General features: G+C 36.2%; 1 long non-coding RNA gene across 1 annotated transcript; it reads left to right on the plus strand.

Moving 5' to 3' along the window:
- The first annotated feature begins 5,210 nt into the window (after window positions 1-5,210).
- Window positions 5,211-23,722, plus strand: LOC130470737 (uncharacterized). The gene is made up of 3 exons (XR_008931458.1): window positions 5,211-5,891; window positions 5,972-6,002; window positions 23,188-23,722. It is a non-coding gene; the product is annotated as an uncharacterized lncRNA (long non-coding RNA).
- The last annotated feature ends 203 nt before the right edge of the window (window positions 23,723-23,925 follow it).

Raw genomic sequence — 23,925 nt, forward strand, 5'->3', positions numbered from 1 at the left:
TAATCTCTCAGTAATCTTACTTAAGCATCGGAGGGGGGATCCTCGAACCACCCCCGAGGCTAGTTAATCCATTCTGTTGTGCAGATACCAACCGGCACTCTCGACAGGAATCCAGTATCCACAGTCAGCTGTTCTCATTCCACACCCGGAACAATTGGCGCTAGAAGGAGGGGACCTTATCCCTTGAAACGGTAGAACAGTCAGCATGGATCTCTCACAGAAAGACGGTAAAAAATCAAAGAAGAGTCAGGAAAAAACAACAACTCCGCAACCGGCGACAACCTCCAAATTCCAACCCTCACTTCTAAACCCCGCCCATCCATTACAAGCACAATCAGTTATAAGCCCAGCAACAAAAAACACCTCGATACCGGCACAAAAGGAATTCACAGTGGAGGACGATGATGAATTAGAAGTAGAAATCCCTGCCAGAGAGCAACCGAAAACTCCGCTGGAGCAGACACTGCAGGAGCGCCTGTCTCCCTGTCGGAAGTATTCACGGGAGAGCAATTGAAAACACTGTCAGCGGTGATAGCCGCTTTGTCAGAGCTACCAGCCTCGCAGCAGCTAGGTTCAGTCGGCAGTCTAAGAAAGACCAGGTCGGCGGTTCCCCAGTTACCCGTTAGGGATCTCCTAACCGCCCTGAATCAAGAAAACACCCCAGAAAAAAGAAAGCGCTCGGATCCAGCGGAAACAGAATGGCCTGAAGCAGAGCAAGTCCCAACCGCGGAATATGAGCGAAGAGCGCCGGTTCTACAGATAGCTAGACGGCAGACAATCCAGCCAAAGGATTCTCCTCTGTGCCGAGAAATCCTGGAAGAAAGGATGGAAAGGATAAAAATCCCGACTGGGAGATACGACGGGACGACGGATCCGGAGGATCACTGCACCACATTCGAACAGCACATGATGCTGTACACAGATTCTGATGCCATGTGGTGCAAAGTATTCCCATCCACACTCTTAGGGGTTGCAGCAAGCTGGTATAAGGGCATAGAGGCACACTCCATATACAGTTTTCGACAGCTGCAGGCGTCGTTTTTGTCACGATTTGTGAGCAAACAGAAGAGAAAGAAATCGTTGGGAGAGTTAATGTCGTTCGCTCAAAGAGATAGAGAGCCGTTAAGAGATTATCTCACCCGCTTTAACAACGAATCAATCACTATTCCCAATTTGCAGCATGAGGTTGCTGTTCTGGCTCTGATGAGGGGAATGCAAGAGTGCGAATTCAAGAAGTACCTCAGCCGGAAGTCATACACTAATCTGGGCGACGTCCTGCACAAGGCCAATGAGTACATCAGGGGGGATGAAATGATGAAGATCTCCAATGTGGTAGTGGAAACCGGCGGAAATGTCGGGTACAACCCAGGCTATAACCCCCAGGCGGAAAAAGGAGGAAACAATTTTCACCAGAACAATAATCAGCAAGGGGCAAGCTAGAGAAACCAGAATAACAGAAATGCCAATCCGCAGGGGCAGAGACCCCGGCAAGACAGAAGGGAGTCCAGAGGACTCTTTGATAACTACACTCCGCTGAACACACCGCGGACGGCAATTTACAACATAAACAACAAGATGGACGGCTGGAGAAGGCCGCCACCAATGCAGAGTAGGGAAAGGAATGTCAAGAAATTTTGTGACTTCCATAATGAGCACGGCCACCTAACAGAGGACTGCAGAGACCTCAAAGACAACATTGAGGATATGGTCAGAAAGGGGTATTTTTCACAGTATAGGGCGAGGCAAGGAAATGGTAACAACAACTCGGTGGGGGGAAACCCTACCAATTCATACCGGCCACAACAGCAAAATCAACAACAATACCCTAGAATCGAGCAGCCATATCAGCCACCTAGAATCGAGCAAAAACAGCCGGAAACCAGTGCCAGAGCAGAACAGAGGGATTGCGGGAAAAAACCACCCGTATATGTAATTTCTGGCGGTCTAGTCCACGGAGGGACAATAAGCGGCGCCAGTAGAAGTTTGGAGGAACACAGGCACATGGTAAACTATCATAACACAAGAGTGTGGCCTAACCCACCCAACATACCAGTGATGACGTTCTCGGAATCGGATTGCAGAGGCATCATTTTCCCGCATGATGACCCGCTAGTTCTTACAATCGATATAGCAAATGCCGATGTGAACAGAGTACTGGTAGACGGCGGCAGCTCAGCAAACATCATCTTCTGGGAAGCCTTCAAACAATTGCACATACCAGAGGACGAGCTTCAAAGGGTGAACTACCCAGTAATCGGTTTCTCAGGATCTACAGTGTACCCAGAGGGTAGTATACGGCTGCCGGTGAAAATCGGAGAAGGATCTGAAATGCGGGATCTCATGGTAGATTTCCTAATCATTAAAGTACCAGCGGCCTACAATGTGATCATCGGTCGCCCATTCATACATGACGTGCAGGCGGTAGTCTCCACCTATCACTTGACAATGATATATATGTCGAACCTGGAAAGGCCGGCAAAGATAAGGGGAAGTCAGTTGGCGGCAAGATCCTGTTACTTGACTGCTTTGAGAACACCGGGAAGAATGGTCCCAGAAGTAAACTTGACTACTGAGCCGGCAAGGCAAGAGGTACACTTGACTACTAAGCCGGCAAGACAAGAACATCTGCCAAAAAAGAAGAACTGCGCAAAAAGAGGTCGAACTGACTTGAACATGGAACACTTTGATGAGAGGCCGGTATCAGCACCAAGACCAATGCCAGATGGTCTGACAGAAAATATCGAGCTGGAGGTTGGAAATATGGATAGAACAGTCGTGATCGGTACAGAAATGGGGAGTGACATGAAGGTCAACCTCATAAGCTTGCCGAGGGAGCACGCAGACATCTTCGCATTCTCAGCGGATGAGATGCCTGGTATCGATCCAGAGATAATGGTCCACCGGTTAAACGCCGATAGAAATGTTAGGCCTGTAGGGCAGAAAAAACGTAATTTCTCCACGGAAAAAATGGCAGCGATACAAGAAGAGGTGGATAAACTGCTGGCGGCAGGTTTTATTGAACCATGTGACTACCCTGAATGGTTGGCAAATGTAGTAATGGTAAAAAAGCCGAGTGGGTCATGGAGAATGTGCGTAGATTTCACCAACCTTAACAGGGCATGTCCGAAAGATTTCTACCCACTACCACGGATTGATAGGCTGGTAGACTCTACCAGCGGCCATGCAATGCTCAGTTTCCTAGATGCTTTCTCAGGGTATCATCAGGTCAGCCTGCATAAATCAGACAGGAATAAGGCGGCTTTTATCACGGATGCAGGAGTTTTCTGTTATAAGGCGATGCCATTCGGGTTGAAAAATGCAGGGGCAACGTATCAAAGGCTGGTCGACAAGGTGTTTGCCGACCAAAAAGGCAGAAACGTGGAGGTCTATGTAGATGACTCTATCGTAAAAAGCAGGAAAGAGGAGAATCATGTTAACGATCTCCGAGAAACTTTTGAAACTTTCAGAAAGTACAGGATGAAATTAAACCCAAAAAAATGCGTCTTCGGAGTAAGGTCGGGAAAATTCCTGGGTTTCTTGGTCAGCGAGCGTGGCATAGACGCTAACCCTGAAAAAGTAGAAGCAATCATCAGCCTTCCGCAACCCAAAAGCGTAAAAGACATACAACGGTTGACAGGAAAAATGGCCGCCTTAAACAGATTTGTGAGCAAGTCGGCAGATAAGCAAATGCCCTTCTTCACAACCTTGCGACAAAACAAGAAATTCAAATGGGGGCCGGCAGAGCAAGAGGCTTTTGAAGCTCTAAAAAGTCACCTAAAGAACCTGCCAACAATAACAAGGGAAAAAGAAGGCGGAAAATTACAACTGTACATATCGGCGTCGCCAAAAACAGTTGCAGCAGTGCTGGTAGCTGAAACAGAAAACAAAGGGCAGCAACCAGTATATTTTGTGAGCCATGTGCTAAACGGCCCAGAAACAAGATATACATTGGTGGAAAAAATGGCATATGCAGTCCTCATCGCGGCTAGAAAATTAAGACCATACTTTGATGCGCATACAATCGAAGTGCTAACAAACTTTCCTCTCGAAAAAGCCATCAGCAAGCTAGACACATCAGGCCGGCTGCTAAAATGGGCAATAGAGTTGTCCGAGTTTGACTTGGAATTCCGGCCAAGAACTGCAATCAAAGCCCAGGCATTGGCGGACTTCATAGTTGAAGCGTCATACCAAGAGGATGAAGTACAAGCTGAAGTATGGGATGTGTCAGTGGATGGTTCAGCTGCACAGACAGGCAGTGGTGCCGGAATAATCATGAACAACAGGAGACATTTTTGAGTATGCTATAAAGTTTATGTTCAACGCGTCAAATAACGAGGCAGAATACGAGGCAGCAATCGCCGGCATCCAAATGTGCCTCGCAGCAGATGCCAAAAGAGTAACACTGACAACAGACTCCCAGCTGGTAGCAAGTCAATTCAGCGGAGAGTATGAGGCAAAAGAGCCTTCAATGGTCAAATACCTGGAGAAGTTGAGGTCAGTGTCGGCTCAGCTAGAGAAATTTAGCATTAATCTGGTACCCCGAGCAGAAAATACGCTGGCAGATGCACTATCAAAGTTAGCAAGTTCAAATGTCGCCGACTTGAAAAGAACAGTCATGATGGAAGTCATGAATAAGCGAAGTACGGAGTCGGAGGAAATACGGGTCATGGCCATCACAACTGCCTCATAATGGTACGATAATATCCAAACATACATACAGACTGGAGCCCTACCAGCAGATTTGGCAGAAGCCAAAAAGACAAAAAGGGACGCGGTTTGGTACATCATCCTGTGGGGACGGTTGTACAAAAAGTCATTTAGCCTGCCATTCTTAAGGTGCCTGATAGCATTCGAGTCAGCAAGGCTGATCGAAGAGATGCACGAAGGAACATGTGGGAACCATGCCGGTGGAAAACCCCTTGCCATCATCTGTCAAAGGCAAGGCTATTACTGGCCAACAATGTTAGAAGATTGTCGAGCATATGTAAAAAAGTGCGAGAAATGTCAAAAGTTTTCAGCTGTGATAAACTTGCCAGCCAATGATTTGATGCCCATTCTGAACCCAATTCCATTCGCGCAATGGGGAATGGATATTGTTGGACCATTCCCAATGGCGGCTGGAGGGCGCAAGTTCTTAATAGTAGCAGTGGACTACTTCACCAAGTGGATAGAAGCAGAGCCGGTAGCAAAAATAACGGCAAACACTACAAGAAAGCGCTTGATTACCAACTGATTTTACCGACCGCCGTGAAAGTAGTCAGTAAAAATAAATTTACCAACCGAAATAGAAACGGTCGCTAAATTTACCGACCGAATGTAGAGCGGTTGGTAAATTTAAAATTTACCAACCGCTTTCATAACGGTCGTAAATTTATCGACTGCATAAACTTCCATTCCGACTATTGAGCAGTCGGTAAATTCCGACTATTTTCAAAATAAATTTAAAATTTTAATAACCGCCTATATAATATATCCGACCAAAAAAGCGGTCGCTAAAATTAAAAAAAAAATAAAAAAAAAATAAATAATCAATGACCAAAAACGGTCACTAAATTAAAAAAAGAAAAAAAAAATTCTTGTCTGCCTTCCTCCTCCTTCGACCAATTTAGAGAAATTAAAAATAGAAAGTTGAAGAGCCTTCCCTCCTTCGACCTTCGACGCAGCCGGTGAACCACCCCCCTCCCCCGACGCAGCCGGTTGCCGCCACCCTAACCCCCCTACTCGGCCAGAGTGCACGACCCACCCAGCCCAGCCGTGCACGGTTCCCCCCAGCCAGCAGCCCAGCCCACGCCCAACCCCCCCCAGAGCCGCGCACGGCGCCCCCCAGCCAGCAGCCCAGGCGGACCACCCACCGGACCGGACTACTCAATCGTCGATGTTTTCCACTCCAGGTAACCTTTATTCTTAGTTTTTTCATAATATAATGCTTTAATTTTTCAAACCCTAACTTTGTTGTTTATATCAATTGTAGATCTTGTATGTGAACTCTTCGATCTTTGAAGGTAATCTTTTTTTTCTCTTCTAATTTTGTGACCCATAACTATGGAATGACTTGTTAGATAATTAATGGGTATTTTTTTCAATGAATTTATGGAATGACTTGTTAGAAAATTATGGAAAATTATGGAAATTATGGAAATTTTATGAAATTTTCAAGGAATGCCGTACTTAATTTGATGTAGGTGTAAGATTTTATGAAATTTAATTTTATGCCAAAATTTCAAGGAATTTAATTTTGATGTAGGTGTAGGTGTAAGAATTTTGATGTAGGTGTAGGTGTAAGATTTTGTGAAATTTAATTTTATGCCAAAGTTTCAAGGAATGTCATATGAGAAACAACGAATAATTTAGAGAATGAATTTGAGTAGTAAGTAAGTGTATTGAATAAATTTGTGCATGTTTAGGTGTTTATTGTAAATGCATTTTATTATTTATATTTGATTTTTATCCTTATTGGCTTGTGTTTAAGTAATTATTGATCTTTATATAAATTATAAGTAAATTATTGAACTTTATATAATTTATAAGTGCGTTTGAATAAATTATTGATCTTTATATCATTAATAAATTATTTAACTTTATATCATTAATAAGTATTGATTTTTATATAATTAATAAAATCAATTATTTGATTGTTTATTTAGAAAACTTCGAGCGGTAGTTAGACTATATAGTAGGTTTAGTAACATGATTAGTGTGAGATGTGTAGAGATTGGTTAGTAACATGTTTTTTGTGAGATGTGTAGAATTTGGAATCATGAAAAGAAGAGAGCGTAGTTGGATGTATGATAGACTCGACGGGCGCAATCTTAAGCCCGACTTTCTCAAGGGGGTTGGAGAGTTCATTGAGTTTTGCAAAGAGCATCCAACATGCAATGATGGTGACAAAATAAGATGCCCATAACGACCTATAACGACCAAATAGGCCTTAGATGTGAGTAAATACCTTTGAATGGGACTTAGAAAGTTCAAAATAAACTTATGAAACATGTTTTAAGTTTAAAATCTGCCCCTAGGTGATTTAGTTGAAAAATGGGACCGAAAACGCCTTATTTAGCCTATATATGACGTATATCGACCAAATATGACTTAAATGTGCTTAAATTGATTAGAATCGGTTTTAGAAACCTTGAATATGCCACATAAAACATGTAAATGGTTTGAAATAACAAGTTTGGTTCCTTAGCTCAAAGATGGGCGAGAAAATGACATTTTAGGCAATATATGACCTATAACGACCAAATAGGCCTTAGATGTGAGTAAATACCTTTGAATGGGACTTAGAAAGTTCAAAATAAACTTATGAAACATGTTTTAAGTTTAAAATCTGCCCCTAGGTGATTTAGTTGAAAAATGGGACCGAAAACGCCTTATTTAGCCTATATATGACGTATATCGACCAAATATGACTTAAATGTGCTTAAATTGCTTAGAATCGGTTTTAGAAACCTTGAATATGCCACATAAAACATGTAAATGGTTTGAAATAACAAGTTTGGTTCCTTAGCTCAAAGATGGGCGAGAAAATGACATTTTAGGCAATATATGACCTATAACGACCAAATAGGCCTTAGATGTGAGTAAATACCTTTGAATGGGACTTAGAAAGTTCAAAATAAACTTATGAAACATGTTTTAAGTTTAAAATCAGACCCTAGGTGATTTAGTTGAAAAATGGGACCGAAAACGCCTTATTTAGCCTATATATGACGTATATCGACCAAATATGACTTAAATGTGCTTAAATTGCTTAGAATCGGTTTTAGAAACCTTGAATATGCCACATAAAACATGTAAATGGTTTGAAATAACAAGTTTGGTTCCTTAGCTCAAAGATGGGCGAGAAAATGACATTTTAGTCAATATATGACCTATAACGACCAAATATGCCTTAGATGTGAGTAAATACCTTTGAATGGGACTTAGAAAGTTCAAAATAAACTTATGAAACATGTTTTAAGTTTAAAATCTGCCCCTAGGTGATTTAGTTGAAAAATGGGACCGAAAACGCCTTATTTAGCCTATATATGACGTATATCGACCAAATATGACTTAAATGTGCTTAAATTGCTTAGAATCGGTTTTAGAAACCTTGAATATGCCACATAAAACATGTAAATGGTTTGAAATGACAAGTTTGGTTCCTTAGCTCAAAGTTGGGCGAGAAAATGACATTTTAGTCAATATATGACCTATAACGACCAAATATGCCTTAGATGTGAGTAAATACCTTTGAATGGGACTTAGAAAGTTCAAAATAAACTTATGAAACATGTTTTAAGTTTAAAATCTGCCCCTAGGTGATTTAGTTGAAAAATGGGACCGAAAACGCCTTATTTAGCCTATATATGACGTATATCGACCAAATATGACTTAAATGTGCTTAAATTGCTTAGAATCAGTTTTAGAAACCTTTAATATGCCACATAAAACATGTAAATGGTTTGAAATGACAAGTTTGGTTCCTTAGCTCAAAGATGGGCGAGAAAATGACATTTTAGGCAATATATTACCTATAACGACCAAATAGGCCTTAGATGTGAGTAAATACCATTGAATAGGACTTAGCAAGTTCAAAATAAACTTATGAAACATGTTTTAAGTTTAAAATCTGCCCCTAGGTGATTTAGTTGAAAAATGGGACCGAAAACGCCTTATTTAGCCTATATATGACGTATATCGACCAAATATGACTTAAATGTGCTTAAATTGCTTAGAATCGGCTTTAGAAACCTTGAATATGCCACATAAAACATGTAAATGGTTTAAAATAACAAGTTTGGTTCCTTAGCTCAAAGATGGGCGAGAAAATGACATTTTAGGCAATATATGACCTATAACGACCAAATAGGCCTTAGATGTGAGTAAATACCTTTGAATGGGACTTAGAAAGTTCAAAATAAACTTATGAAACATGTTTTAAGTTTAAAATCAGACCCTAGGTGATTTAGTTGAAAAATGGGACCGAAAACGCCTTATTTAGCCTATATATGACGTATATCGACCAAATATGACTTAAATGTGCTTAAATTGCTTAGAATCGGTTTTAGAAACCTTGAATATGCCACATAAAACATGTAAATGGTTTGAAATGACAAGTTTGGTTCCTTAGCTCAAAGTTGGGCGAGAAAATGACATTTTAGTCAATATATGACCTATAACGACCAAATATGCCTTAGATGTGAGTAAATACCTTTGAATGGGACTTAGAAAGTTCAAAATAAACTTATGAAACATGTTTTAAGTTTAAAATCTGCCCCTAGGTGATTTAGTTGAAAAATGGGACCGAAAACGCCTTATTTAGCCTATATATGACGTATATCGACCAAATATGACTTAAATATGCTTAAATTGCTTAGAATCGGTTTTAGAAACCTTTAATATGCCACATAAAACATGTAAATGGTTTGAAATAACAAGTTTGGTTCCTTAGCTCAAAGATGGGCGAGAAAATGACATTTTAGGCAATATATTACCTATAACGACCAAATAGGCCTTAGATGTGAGTAAATACCATTGAATAGGACTTAGCAAGTTCAAAATAAACTTATGAAACATGTTTTAAGTTTAAAATCTGCCCCTAGGTGATTTAGTTGAAAAATGGGACCGAAAACGCCTTATTTAGCCTATATATGACGTATATCGACCAAATATGACTTAAATGTGCTTAAATTGCTTAGAATCAGTTTTAGAAACCTTTAATATGCCACATAAAACATGTAAATGGTTTGAAATGACAAGTTTGGTTCCTTAGCTCAAAGATGGGCGAGAAAATGACATTTTAGGCAATATATTACCTATAACGACCAAATAGGCCTTAGATGTGAGTAAATACCATTGAATAGGACTTAGCAAGTTCAAAATAAACTTATGAAACATGTTTTAAGTTTAAAATCTGCCCCTAGGTGATTTAGTTGAAAAATGGGACCGAAAACGCCTTATTTAGCCTATATATGACGTATATCGACCAAATATGACTTAAATGTGCTTAAATTGATTAGAATCGGTTTTAGAAACCTTGAATATGCCACATAAAACATGTAAATGGTTTGAAATAACAAGTTTGGTTCCTTAGCTCAAAGATGGGCGAGAAAATGACATTTTAGGCAATATATTACCTATAACGACCAAATAGGCCTTAGATGTGAGTAAATACCATTGAATAGGACTTAGCAAGTTCAAAATAAACTTATGAAACATGTTTTAAGTTTAAAATCTGCCCCTAGGTGATTTAGTTGAAAAATGGGACCGAAAACGCCTTATTTAGCCTATATATGACGTATATCGACCAAATATGACTTAAATGTGCTTAAATTGCTTAGAATCAGTTTTAGAAACCTTTAATATGCCACATAAAACATGTAAATGGTTTGAAATGACAAGTTTGGTTCCTTAGCTCAAAGATGGGCGAGAAAATGACATTTTAGGCAATATATTACCTATAACGACCAAATAGGCCTTAGATGTGAGTAAATACCATTGAATAGGACTTAGCAAGTTCAAAATAAACTTATGAAACATGTTTTAAGTTTAAAATCTGCCCCTAGGTGATTTAGTTGAAAAATGGGACCGAAAACGCCTTATTTAGCCTATATATGACGTATATCGACCAAATATGACTTAAATGTGCTTAAATTGCTTAGAATCGGTTTTAGAAACCTTGAATATGCCACATAAAACATGTAAATGGTTTGAAATAACAAGTTTGGTTCCTTAGCTCAAAGATGGGCGAGAAAATGACATTTTAGGCAATATATGACCTATAACGACCAAATAGGCCTTAGATGTGAGTAAATACCTTTGAATGGGACTTAGAAAGTTCAAAATAAACTTATGAAACATGTTTTAAGTTTAAAATCAGACCCTAGGTGATTTAGTTGAAAAATGGGACCGAAAACGCCTTATTTAGCCTATATATGACGTATATCGACCAAATATGACTTAAATGTGCTTAAATTGCTTAGAATCGGTTTTAGAAACCTTGAATATGCCACATAAAACATGTAAATGGTTTGAAATGACAAGTTTGGTTCCTTAGCTCAAAGTTGGGCGAGAAAATGACATTTTAGTCAATATATGACCTATAACGACCAAATATGCCTTAGATGTGAGTAAATACCTTTGAATGGGACTTAGAAAGTTCAAAATAAACTTATGAAACATGTTTTAAGTTTAAAATCTGCCCCTAGGTGATTTAGTTGAAAAATGGGACCGAAAACGCCTTATTTAGCCTATATATGACGTATATCGACCAAATATGACTTAAATGTGCTTAAATTGATTAGAATCGGTTTTAGAAACCTTGAATATGCCACATAAAACATGTAAATGGTTTGAAATAACAAGTTTGGTTCCTTAGCTCAAAGATGGGCGAGAAAATGACATTTTAGGCAATATATGACCTATAACGACCAAATAGGCCTTAGATGTGAGTAAATACCATTGAATAGGACTTAGCAAGTTCAAAATAAACTTATGAAACATGTTTTAAGTTTAAAATCTGCCCCTAGGTGATTTAGTTGAAAAATGGGACCGAAAACGCCTTATTTAGCCTATATATGACGTATATCGACCAAATATGACTTAAATGTGCTTAAATTGCTTAGAATCAGTTTTAGAAACCTTTAATATGCCACATAAAACATGTAAATGGTTTGAAATGACAAGTTTGGTTCCTTAGCTCAAAGATGGGCGAGAAAATGACATTTTAGGCAATATATTACCTATAACGACCAAATAGGCCTTAGATGTGAGTAAATACCATTGAATAGGACTTAGCAAGTTCAAAATAAACTTATGAAACATGTTTTAAGTTTAAAATCTGCCCCTAGGTGATTTAGTTGAAAAATGGGACCGAAAACGCCTTATTTAGCCTATATATGACGTTTATCGACCAAATATGACTTAAATGTGCTTAAATTGCTTAAAATCGGTTTTAGAAACCTTGAATATGCCACATAAAACATGTAAATGGTTTGAAATAACAAGTTTGGTTCCTTAGCTCAAAGATGGGCGAGAAAATGACATTTTAGGCAATATATGACCTATAACGACCAAATAGGCCTTAGATGTGAGTAAATACCTTTGAATGGGACTTAGAAAGTTCAAAATAAACTTATGAAACATGTTTTAAGTTTAAAATCAGACCCTAGGTGATTTAGTTGAAAAATGGGACCGAAAACGCCTTATTTAGCCTATATATGACGTATATCGACCAAATATGACTTAAATGTGCTTAAATTGCTTAGAATCGGTTTTAGAAACCTTGAATATGCCACATAAAACATGTAAATGGTTTGAAATGACAAGTTTGGTTCCTTAGCTCAAAGTTGGGCGAGAAAATGACATTTTAGTCAATATATGACCTATAACGACCAAATATGCCTTAGATGTGAGTAAATACCTTTGAATGGGACTTAGAAAGTTCAAAATAAACTTATGAAACATGTTTTAAGTTTAAAATCTGCCCCTAGGTGATTTAGTTGAAAAATGGGACCGAAAACGCCTTATTTAGCCTATATATGACGTATATCGACCAAATATGACTTAAATGTGCTTAAATTGCTTAGAATCAGTTTTAGAAACCTTTAATATGCCACATAAAACATGTAAATGGTTTGAAATGACAAGTTTGGTTCCTTAGCTCAAAGATGGGCGAGAAAATGACATTTTAGGCAATATATTACCTATAACGACCAAATAGGCCTTAGATGTGAGTAAATACCATTGAATAGGACTTAGCAAGTTCAAAATAAACTTATGAAACATGTTTTAAGTTTAAAATCTGCCCCTAGGTGATTTAGTTGAAAAATGGGACCGAAAACGCCTTATTTAGCCTATATATGACGTATATCGACCAAATATGACTTAAATGTGCTTAAATTGCTTAGAATCGGCTTTAGAAACCTTGAATATGCCACATAAAACATGTAAATGGTTTAAAATAACAAGTTTGGTTCCTTAGCTCAAAGATGGGCGAGAAAATGACATTTTAGGCAATATATGACCTATAACGACCAAATAGGCCTTAGATGTGAGTAAATACCTTTGAATGGGACTTAGAAAGTTCAAAATAAACTTATGAAACATGTTTTAAGTTTAAAATCAGACCCTAGGTGATTTAGTTGAAAAATGGGACCGAAAACGCCTTATTTAGCCTATATATGACGTATATCGACCAAATATGACTTAAATGTGCTTAAATTGCTTAGAATCGGTTTTAGAAACCTTGAATATGCCACATAAAACATGTAAATGGTTTGAAATGACAAGTTTGGTTCCTTAGCTCAAAGTTGGGCGAGAAAATGACATTTTAGTCAATATATGACCTATAACGACCAAATATGCCTTAGATGTGAGTAAATACCTTTGAATGGGACTTAGAAAGTTCAAAATAAACTTATGAAACATGTTTTAAGTTTAAAATCTGCCCCTAGGTGATTTAGTTGAAAAATGGGACCGAAAACGCCTTATTTAGCCTATATATGACGTATATCGACCAAATATGACTTAAATATGCTTAAATTGCTTAGAATCGGTTTTAGAAACCTTTAATATGCCACATAAAACATGTAAATGGTTTGAAATAACAAGTTTGGTTCCTTAGCTCAAAGATGGGCGAGAAAATGACATTTTAGGCAATATATTACCTATAACGACCAAATAGGCCTTAGATGTGAGTAAATACCATTGAATAGGACTTAGCAAGTTCAAAATAAACTTATGAAACATGTTTTAAGTTTAAAATCTGCCCCTAGGTGATTTAGTTGAAAAATGGGACCGAAAACGCCTTATTTAGCCTATATATGACGTATATCGACCAAATATGACTTAAATGTGCTTAAATTGCTTAGAATCAGTTTTAGAAACCTTTAATATGCCACATAAAACATGTAAATGGTTTGAAATGACAAGTTTGGTTCCTTAGCTCAAAGATGGGCGAGAAAATGACATTTTAGGCAATATATTACCTATAACGACCAAATAGGCCTTAGATGTGAGTAAATACCATTGAATAGGACTTAGCAAGTTCAAAATAAACTTATGAAACATGTTTTAAGTTTAAAATCTGCCCCTAGGTGATTTAGTTGAAAAATGGGACCGAAAACGCCTTATTTAGCCTATATATGACGTATATCGACCAAATATGACTTAAATGTGCTTAAATTGCTTAGAATCGGTTTTAGAAACCTTGAATATGCCACATAAAACATGTAAATGGTTTGAAATAACAAGTTTGGTTCCTTAGCTCAAAGATGGGCGAGAAAATGACATTTTAGGCAATATATGACCTATAACGACCAAATAGGCCTTAGATGTGAGTAAATACCTTTGAATGGGACTTAGAAAGTTCAAAATAAACTTATGAAACATGTTTTAAGTTTAAAATCAGACCCTAGGTGATTTAGTTGAAAAATGGGACCGAAAACGCCTTATTTAGCCTATATATGACGTATATCGACCAAATATGACTTAAATGTGCTTAAATTGCTTAGAATCGGTTTTAGAAACCTTGAATATGCCACATAAAACATGTAAATGGTTTGAAATGACAAGTTTGGTTCCTTAGCTCAAAGTTGGGCGAGAAAATGACATTTTAGTCAATATATGACCTATAACGACCAAATATGCCTTAGATGTGAGTAAATACCTTTGAATGGGACTTAGAAAGTTCAAAATAAACTTATGAAACATGTTTTAAGTTTAAAATCTGCCCCTAGGTGATTTAGTTGAAAAATGGGACCGAAAACGCCTTATTTAGCCTATATATGACGTATATCGACCAAATATGACTTAAATGTGCTTAAATTGATTAGAATCGGTTTTAGAAACCTTGAATATGCCACATAAAACATGTAAATGGTTTGAAATAACAAGTTTGGTTCCTTAGCTCAAAGATGGGCGAGAAAATGACATTTTAGGCAATATATTACCTATAACGACCAAATAGGCCTTAGATGTGAGTAAATACCATTGAATAGGACTTAACAAGTTCAAAATAAACTTATGAAACATGTTTTAAGTTTAAAATCTGCCCCTAGGTGATTTAGTTGAAAAATGGGACCGAAAACGCCTTATTTAGCCTATATATGACGTATATCGACCAAATATGACTTAAATGTGCTTAAATTGCTTAGAATCAGTTTTAGAAACCTTTAATATGCCACATAAAACATGTAAATGGTTTGAAATGACAAGTTTGGTTCCTTAGCTCAAAGATGGGCGAGAAAATGACATTTTAGGCAATATATTACCTATAACGACCAAATAGGCCTTAGATGTGAGTAAATACCATTGAATAGGACTTAGCAAGTTCAAAATAAACTTATGAAACATGTTTTAAGTTTAAAATCTGCCCCTAGGTGATTTAGTTGAAAAATGGGACCGAAAACGCCTTATTTAGCCTATATATGACGTATATCGACCAAATATGACTTAAATGTGCTTAAATTGCTTAGAATCGGTTTTAGAAACCTTGAATATGCCACATAAAACATGTAAATGGTTTGAAATAACAAGTTTGGTTCCTTAGCTCAAAGATGGGCGAGAAAATGACATTTTAGGCAATATATGACCTATAACGACCAAATAGGCCTTAGATGTGAGTAAATACCTTTGAATGGGACTTAGAAAGTTCAAAATAAACTTATGAAACATGTTTTAAGTTTAAAATCAGACCCTAGGTGATTTAGTTGAAAAATGGGACCGAAAACGCCTTATTTAGCCTATATATGACGTATATCGACCAAATATGACTTAAATGTGCTTAAATTGCTTAGAATCGGTTTTAGAAACCTTGAATATGCCACATAAAACATGTAAATGGTTTGAAATGACAAGTTTGGTTCCTTAGCTCAAAGTTGGGCGAGAAAATGACATTTTAGTCAATATATGACCTATAACGACCAAATATGCCTTAGATGTGAGTAAATACCTTTGAATGGGACTTAGAAAGTTCAAAATAAACTTATGAAACATGTTTTAAGTTTAAAATCTGCCCCTAGGTGATTTAGTTGAAAAATGGGACCGAAAACGCCTTATTTAGCCTATATATGACGTATATCGACCAAATATGACTTAAATGTGCTTAAATTGATTAGAATCGGTTTTAGAAACCTTGAATATGCCACATAAAACATGTAAATGGTTTGAAATAACAAGTTTGGTTCCTTAGCTCAAAGATGGGCGAGAAAATGACATTTTAGGCAATATATGACCTATAACGACCAAATAGGCCTTAGATGTGAGTAAATACCATTGAATAGGACTTAGCAAGTTCAAAATAAACTTATGAAACATGTTTTAAGTTTAAAATCTGCCCCTAGGTGATTTAGTTGAAAAATGGGACCGAAAACGCCTTATTTAGCCTATATATGACGTATATCGACCAAATATGACTTAAATGTGCTTAAATTGCTTAGAATCAGTTTTAGAAACCTTTAATATGCCACATAAAACATGTAAATGGTTTGAAATGACAAGTTTGGTTCCTTAGCTCAAAGATGGGCGAGAAAATGACATTTTAGGCAATATATTACCTATAACGACCAAATAGGCCTTAGATGTGAGTAAATACCATTGAATAGGACTTAGCAAGTTCAAAATAAACTTATGAAACATGTTTTAAGTTTAAAATCTGCCCCTAGGTGATTTAGTTGAAAAATGGGACCGAAAACGCCTTATTTAGCCTATATATGACGTATATCGACCAAATATGACTTAAATGTGCTTAAATTGCTTAGAATCGGTTTTAGAAACCTTGAATATGCCACATAAAACATGTAAATGGTTTGAAATAACAAGTTTGGTTCCTTAGCTCAAAGATGGGCGAGAAAATGACATTTTAGGCAATATATGACCTATAACGACCAAATAGGCCTTAGATGTGAGTAAATACCTTTGAATGGGACTTAGAAAGTTCAAAATAAACTTATGAAACATGTTTTAAGTTTAAAATCAGACCCTAGGTGATTTAGTTGAAAAATGGGACCGAAAACGCCTTATTTAGCCTATATATGACGTATATCGACCAAATATGACTTAAATGTGCTTAAATTGCTTAGAATCGGTTTTAGAAACCTTGAATATGCCACATAAAACATGTAAATGGTTTGAAATGACAAGTTTGGTTCCTTAGCTCAAAGTTGGGCGAGAAAATGACATTTTAGTCAATATATGACCTATAACGACCAAATATGCCTTAGATGTGAGTAAATACCTTTGAATGGGACTTAGAAAGTTCAAAATAAACTTATGAAACATGTTTTAAGTTTAAAATCTGCCCCTAGGTGATTTAGTTGAAAAATGGGACCGAAAACGCCTTATTTAGCCTATATATGACGTATATCGACCAAATATGACTTAAATGTGCTTAAATTGCTTAGAATCAGTTTTAGAAACCTTTAATATGCCACATAAAACATGTAAATGGTTTGAAATGACAAGTTTGGTTCCTTAGCTCAAAGATGGGCGAGAAAATGACATTTTAGGCAATATATTACCTATAACGACCAAATAGGCCTTAGATGTGAGTAAATACCATTGAATAGGACTTAGCAAGTTCAAAATAAACTTATGAAACATGTTTTAAGTTTAAAATCTGCCCCTAGGTGATTTAGTTGAAAAATGGGACCGAAAACGCCTTATTTAGCCTATATATGACGTATATCGACCAAATATGACTTAAATGTGCTTAAATTGCTTAGAATCGGCTTTAGAAACCTTGAATATGCCACATAAAACATGTAAATGGTTTAAAATAACAAGTTTGGTTCCTTAGCTCAAAGATGGGCGAGAAAATGACATTTTAGGCAATATATGACCTATAACGACCAAATAGGCCTTAGATGTGAGTAAATACCTTTGAATGGGACTTAGAAAGTTCAAAATAAACTTATGAAACATGTTTTAAGTTTAAAATCAGACCCTAGGTGATTTAGTTGAAAAATGGGACCGAAAACGCCTTATTTAGCCTATATATGACGTATATCGACCAAATATGACTTAAATGTGCTTAAATTGCTTAGAATCGGTTTTAGAAACCTTGAATATGCCACATAAAACATGTAAATGGTTTGAAATGACAAGTTTGGTTCCTTAGCTCAAAGTTGGGCGAGAAAATGACATTTTAGTCAATATATGACCTATAACGACCAAATATGCCTTAGATGTGAGTAAATACCTTTGAATGGGACTTAGAAAGTTCAAAATAAACTTATGAAACATGTTTTAAGTTTAAAATCTGCCCCTAGGTGATTTAGTTGAAAAATGGGACCGAAAACGCCTTATTTAGCCTATATATGACGTATATCGACCAAATATGACTTAAATATGCTTAAATTGCTTAGAATCGGTTTTAGAAACCTTTAATATGCCACATAAAACATGTAAATGGTTTGAAATAACAAGTTTGGTTCCTTAGCTCAAAGATGGGCGAGAAAATGACATTTTAGGCAATATATTACCTATAACGACCAAATAGGCCTTAGATGTGAGTAAATACCATTGAATAGGACTTAGCAAGTTCAAAATAAACTTATGAAACATGTTTTAAGTTTAAAATCTGCCCCTAGGTGATTTAGTTGAAAAATGGGACCGAAAACGCCTTATTTAGCCTATATATGACGTATATCGACCAAATATGACTTAAATGTGCTTAAATTGCTTAGAATCAGTTTTAGAAACCTTTAATATGCCACATAAAACATGTAAATGGTTTGAAATGACAAGTTTGGTTCCTTAGCTCAAAGATGGGCGAGAAAATGACATTTTAGGCAATATATTACCTATAACGACCAAATAGGCCTTAGATGTGAGTAAATACCATTGAATAGGACTTAGCAAGTTCAAAATAAACTTATGAAACATGTTTTAAGTTTAAAATCTGCCCCTAGGTGATTTAGTTGAAAAATGGGACCGAAAACGCCTTATTTAGCCTATATATGACGTATATCGACCAAATATGACTTAAATGTGCTTAAATTGCTTAGAATCGGTTTTAGAAACCTTGAATATGCCACATAAAACATGTAAATGGTTTGAAATAACAAGTTTGGTTCCTTAGCTCAAAGATGGGCGAGAAAATGACATTTTAGGCAATATATGACCTATAACGACCAAATAGGCCTTAGATGTGAGTAAATACCTTTGAATGGGACTTAGAAAGTTCAAAATAAACTTATGAAACATGTTTTAAGTTTAAAATCAGACCCTAGGTGATTTAGTTGAAAAATGGGACCGAAAACGCCTTATTTAGCCTATATATGACGTATATCGACCAAATATGACTTAAATGTGCTTAAATTGCTTAGAATCGGTTTTAGAAACCTTGAATATGCCACATAAAACATGTAAATGGTTTGAAATGACAAGTTTGGTTCCTTAGCTCAAAGTTGGGCGAGAAAATGACATTTTAGTCAATATATGACCTATAACGACCAAATATGCCTTAGATGTGAGTAAATACCTTTGAATGGGACTTAGAAAGTTCAAAATAAACTTATGAAACATGTTTTAAGTTTAAAATCTGCCCCTAGGTGATTTAGTTGAAAAATGGGACCGAAAACGCCTTATTTAGCCTATATATGACGTATATCGACCAAATATGACTTAAATGTGCTTAAATTGCTTAGAATCGGTTTTAGAAACCTTTAATATGCCACATAAAACATGTAAATGGTTTGAAATAACAAGTTTGGTTCCTTAGCTCAAAGATGGGCGAGAAAATGACATTTTAGGCAATATATTACCTATAACGACCAAATAGGCCTTAGATGTGAGTAAATACCTTTGAATAGGACTTAGCAAGTTCAAAATAAACTTATGAAACATGTTTTAAGTTTAAAATCAGACCCTAGGTGATTTAGTTGAAAAATGGGACCGAAAACGCCTTATTTAGCCTATATATGACGTATATCGACCAAATATGACTTAAATGTGCTTAAATTGCTTAGAATCGGCTTTAGAAACCTTGAATATGCCACATAAAACATGTAAATGGTTTAAAATAACAAGTTTGGTTCCTTAGCTCAAAGATGGGCGAGAAAATGACATTTTAGGCAATATATGACCTATAACGACCAAATAGGCCTTAGATGTGAGTAAATACCTTTGAATGGGACTTAGCAAGTTCAAAATAAACTTATGAAACATGTTTTAAGTTTAAAATCAGACCCTAGGTGATTTAGTTGAAAAATGGGACCGAAAACGCCTTATTTAGCCTATATATGACCTATATCGACCAAATATGACTTAAATGTGCTTAAATTGCTTAGAATCAGTTTTAGAAACCTTGAATATGCCACATAAAACATGTAAATGGTTTGAAATGACAAGTTTGGTTCCTTAGCTCAAAGATGGGCGAGAAAATGACATTTTAGGCAATATATGACCTATAACGACCAAATAGGCCTTAGATGTGAGTAAATACCTTTGAATGGGACTTAGAAAGTTCAAAATAAACTTATGAAACATGTTTTAAGTTTAAAATCAGACCCTAGGTGATTTAGTTGAAAAATGGGACCGAAAACGCCTTATTTAGCCTATATATGACGTATATCGACCAAATATGACTTAAATGTGCTTAAATTGCTTAGAATCGGTTTTAGAAACCTTGAATATGCCACATAAAACATGTAAATGGTTTGAAATAACAAGTTTGGTTCCTTAGCTCAAAGATGGGCGAGAAAATGACATTTTAGGCAATATATGACCTATAACAACCAAATAGGCCTTAGATGTGAGTAAATACCTTTGAATGGGACTTAGAAAGTTCAAAATAAACTTATGAAACATGTTTTAAGTTTAAAATCAGACCCTAGGTGATTTAGTTGAAAAATGGGACCGAAAACGCCTTATTTAGCCTATATATGACGTATATCGACCAAATATGAGTTAAATGTGCTTAAATTGCTTAGAATCGGTTTTAGAAACCTTGAATATGCCACATAAAACATGTAAATGGTTTGAAATAACAAGTTTGGTTCCTTAGCTCAAAGATGGGCGAGAAAATGACATTTTAGGCAATATATGACCTATAACGACCAAATATGCCTTAGATGTGAGGAAATACCTTTGAATGGGACTTAGAAAGTTCAAAATAAACTTATGAAACATGTTTTAAGTTTAAAATCTGCCCCTAGGTGATTTAGTTGAAAAATGGGACCGAAAACGCCTTATTTAGCCTATATATGACGTATATCGACCAAATATGACTTAAATGTGCTTAAATTGCTTAGAATCAGTTTTAGAAACCTTTAATATGCCACATAAAACATGTAAATGGTTTGAAATGACAAGTTTGGTTCCTTAGCTCAAAGATGGGCGAGAAAATGACATTTTAGGCAATATATTACCTATAACGACCAAATAGGCCTTAGATGTGAGTAAATACCATTGAATAGGACTTAGCAAGTTCAAAATAAACTTATGAAACATGTTTTAAGTTTAAAATCTGCCCCTAGGTGATTTAGTTGAAAAATGGGACCGAAAACGCCTTATTTAGCCTATATATGACGTATATCGACCAAATATGACTTAAATGTGCTTAAATTGCTTAGAATCGGTTTTAGAAACCTTGAATATGCCACATAAAACATGTAAATGGTTTGAAATAACAAGTTTGGTTCCTTAGCTCAAAGATGGGCGAGAAAATGACATTTTAGGCAATATATGACCTATAACGACCAAATAGGCCTTAGATGTGAGTAAATACCTTTGAATGGGACTTAGCAAGTTCAAAATAAACTTATGAAACATGTTTTAAGTTTAAAATCAGACCCTAGGTGATTTAGTTGAAAAATGGGACCGAAAACGCCTTATTTAGCCTATATATGACCTATATCGACCAAATATGACTTAAATGTGCTTAAATTGCTTAGAATCAGTTTTAGAAACCTTGAATATACCACATAAAACATGTAAATGGTTTGAAATGACAAGTTTGGTTCCTTAGCTCAAAGATGGGCGAGAAAATGACATTTTAGGCAATATATGACCTATAACGACCAAATAGGCCTTAGATGTGAGTAAATACCTTTGAATGGGACTTAGAAAGTTCAAAATAAACTTATGAAACATGTTTTAAGTTTAAAATCAGACCCTAGGTGATTTAGTTGAAAAATGGGACCGAAAACGCCTTATTTAGCCTATATATGACGTATATCGACCAAATATGACTTAAATGTGCTTAAATTGCTTAGAATCGGTTTTAGAAACCTTGAATATGCCACATAAAACATGTAAATGGTTTGAAATAACAAGTTTGGTTCCTTAGCTCAAAGATGGGCGAGAAAATGACATTTTAGGCAATATATGACCTATAACGACCAAATAGGCCTTAGATGTGAGTAAATACCTTTGAATGGGACTTAGAAAGTTCAAAATAAACTTATGAAACATGTTTTAAGTTTAAAATCAGACCCTAGGTGATTTAGTTGAAAAATGGGACCGAAAACGCCTTATTTAGCCTATATATGACGTATATCGACCAAATATGACTTAAATGTGCTTAAATTGCTTAGAATCGGTTTTAGAAACCTTGAATATGCCACATAAAACATGTAAATGGTTTGAAATGACAAGTTTGGTTCCTTAGCTCAAAGATGGGCGAGAAAATGACATTTTAGGCAATATATGACCTATAACGACCAAATAGGCCTTAGATGTGAGTAAATACCTTTGAATGGGACTTAGCAAGTTCAAAATAAACTTATGAAACATGTTTTAAGTTTAAAATCTGCCCCTAGGTGATTTAGTTGAAAAATGGGACCGAAAACGCCTTATTTAGCCTATATATGACGTATATCGACCAAATATGACTTAAATGTGCTTAAATTGCTTAGAATCGGTTTTAGAAACCTTGAATATGCCACATAAAACATGTAAATGGTTTGAAATGACAAGTTTGGTTCCTTAGCTCAAAGTTGGGCGAGAAAATGACATTTTAGGCAATATATGACCTATAATGACCAAATAGGCCTTAGATGTGAGTAACTACGTTTGAATGTGACTTAGCAAGTGAAAACAAAGCTTATGAAACATGTTTTAAGTTTAAAATCAGCCCTTAGTTCTTTTAGTTGAAAAATGGGAGCGAAAATGTCTTATTTAGCCTATATATGTTTTAAGTTTAAATGTGCTCAATTTAATATATTTGTTATGAATGGGTGATAATCATTTTAATTCGTGTAGGAAAACTATGAAAAAAATGTTGCTGAATGTGTTGAAAAAGGCATTGCTAAAGATCCAAACCAAATCTACTTTGAGACAGTAGGTGGGAGAAAGAAGGGAAAGGTCCCCGGGCTGGGGAGTGGAGACTCTCTATACTTTGCACCATCTAGAAGGGGTGGTAGTTCTTCTAGCTCATACACCCCATCTATTTATTCTCAAATGTCATCTCGATTGGAAGAGACTCAACAACAGTTGACCCAAAAATCCATTGAGCTTGAAACAACAAAAAATCAGATGTTAAAGGCTATAGAGGACGATCTACTTTTGAGGCAAAGGGAGAGAGAAGAAAGAGAAGCAGAGCGACTAGAGCACCAAAGGGAGATGGAAAGGGAGAGACAAGAGAGAGAAAGGGAGAGACAAGAAAGAGAAGAACATGCCGCCCAGATGAAAAAGGCAATGGAGTCTTACGAGCGGATGTTCAGTCAATGTACTGGTTTTCCTTTCTCGCAGTCGCAGGACCCTTGAGATCCAACCGGCGGCGGGACACCTTTGTGTTAGGTAGTAAGTATTCTTGTATTAGTTTGAACTAGTTATAACTTTTCGTATTAACATGTTTGAACAACATTATGTGTATTATGAATCTTTGTTGTATGACTTTGAACAGGTTTAATATTATAACATCGATCAGGTTTCATACGATTTTACAGAATTTATATAAATTCGTATATATACAGGCATATATAATATTTACAGGTACAT

This window comes from Spinacia oleracea, chromosome 3 (assembly GCF_020520425.1).
Source record: "Spinacia oleracea cultivar Varoflay chromosome 3, BTI_SOV_V1, whole genome shotgun sequence".
NCBI classification, from domain to species: Eukaryota; Viridiplantae; Streptophyta; class Magnoliopsida; order Caryophyllales; family Amaranthaceae; genus Spinacia; species Spinacia oleracea.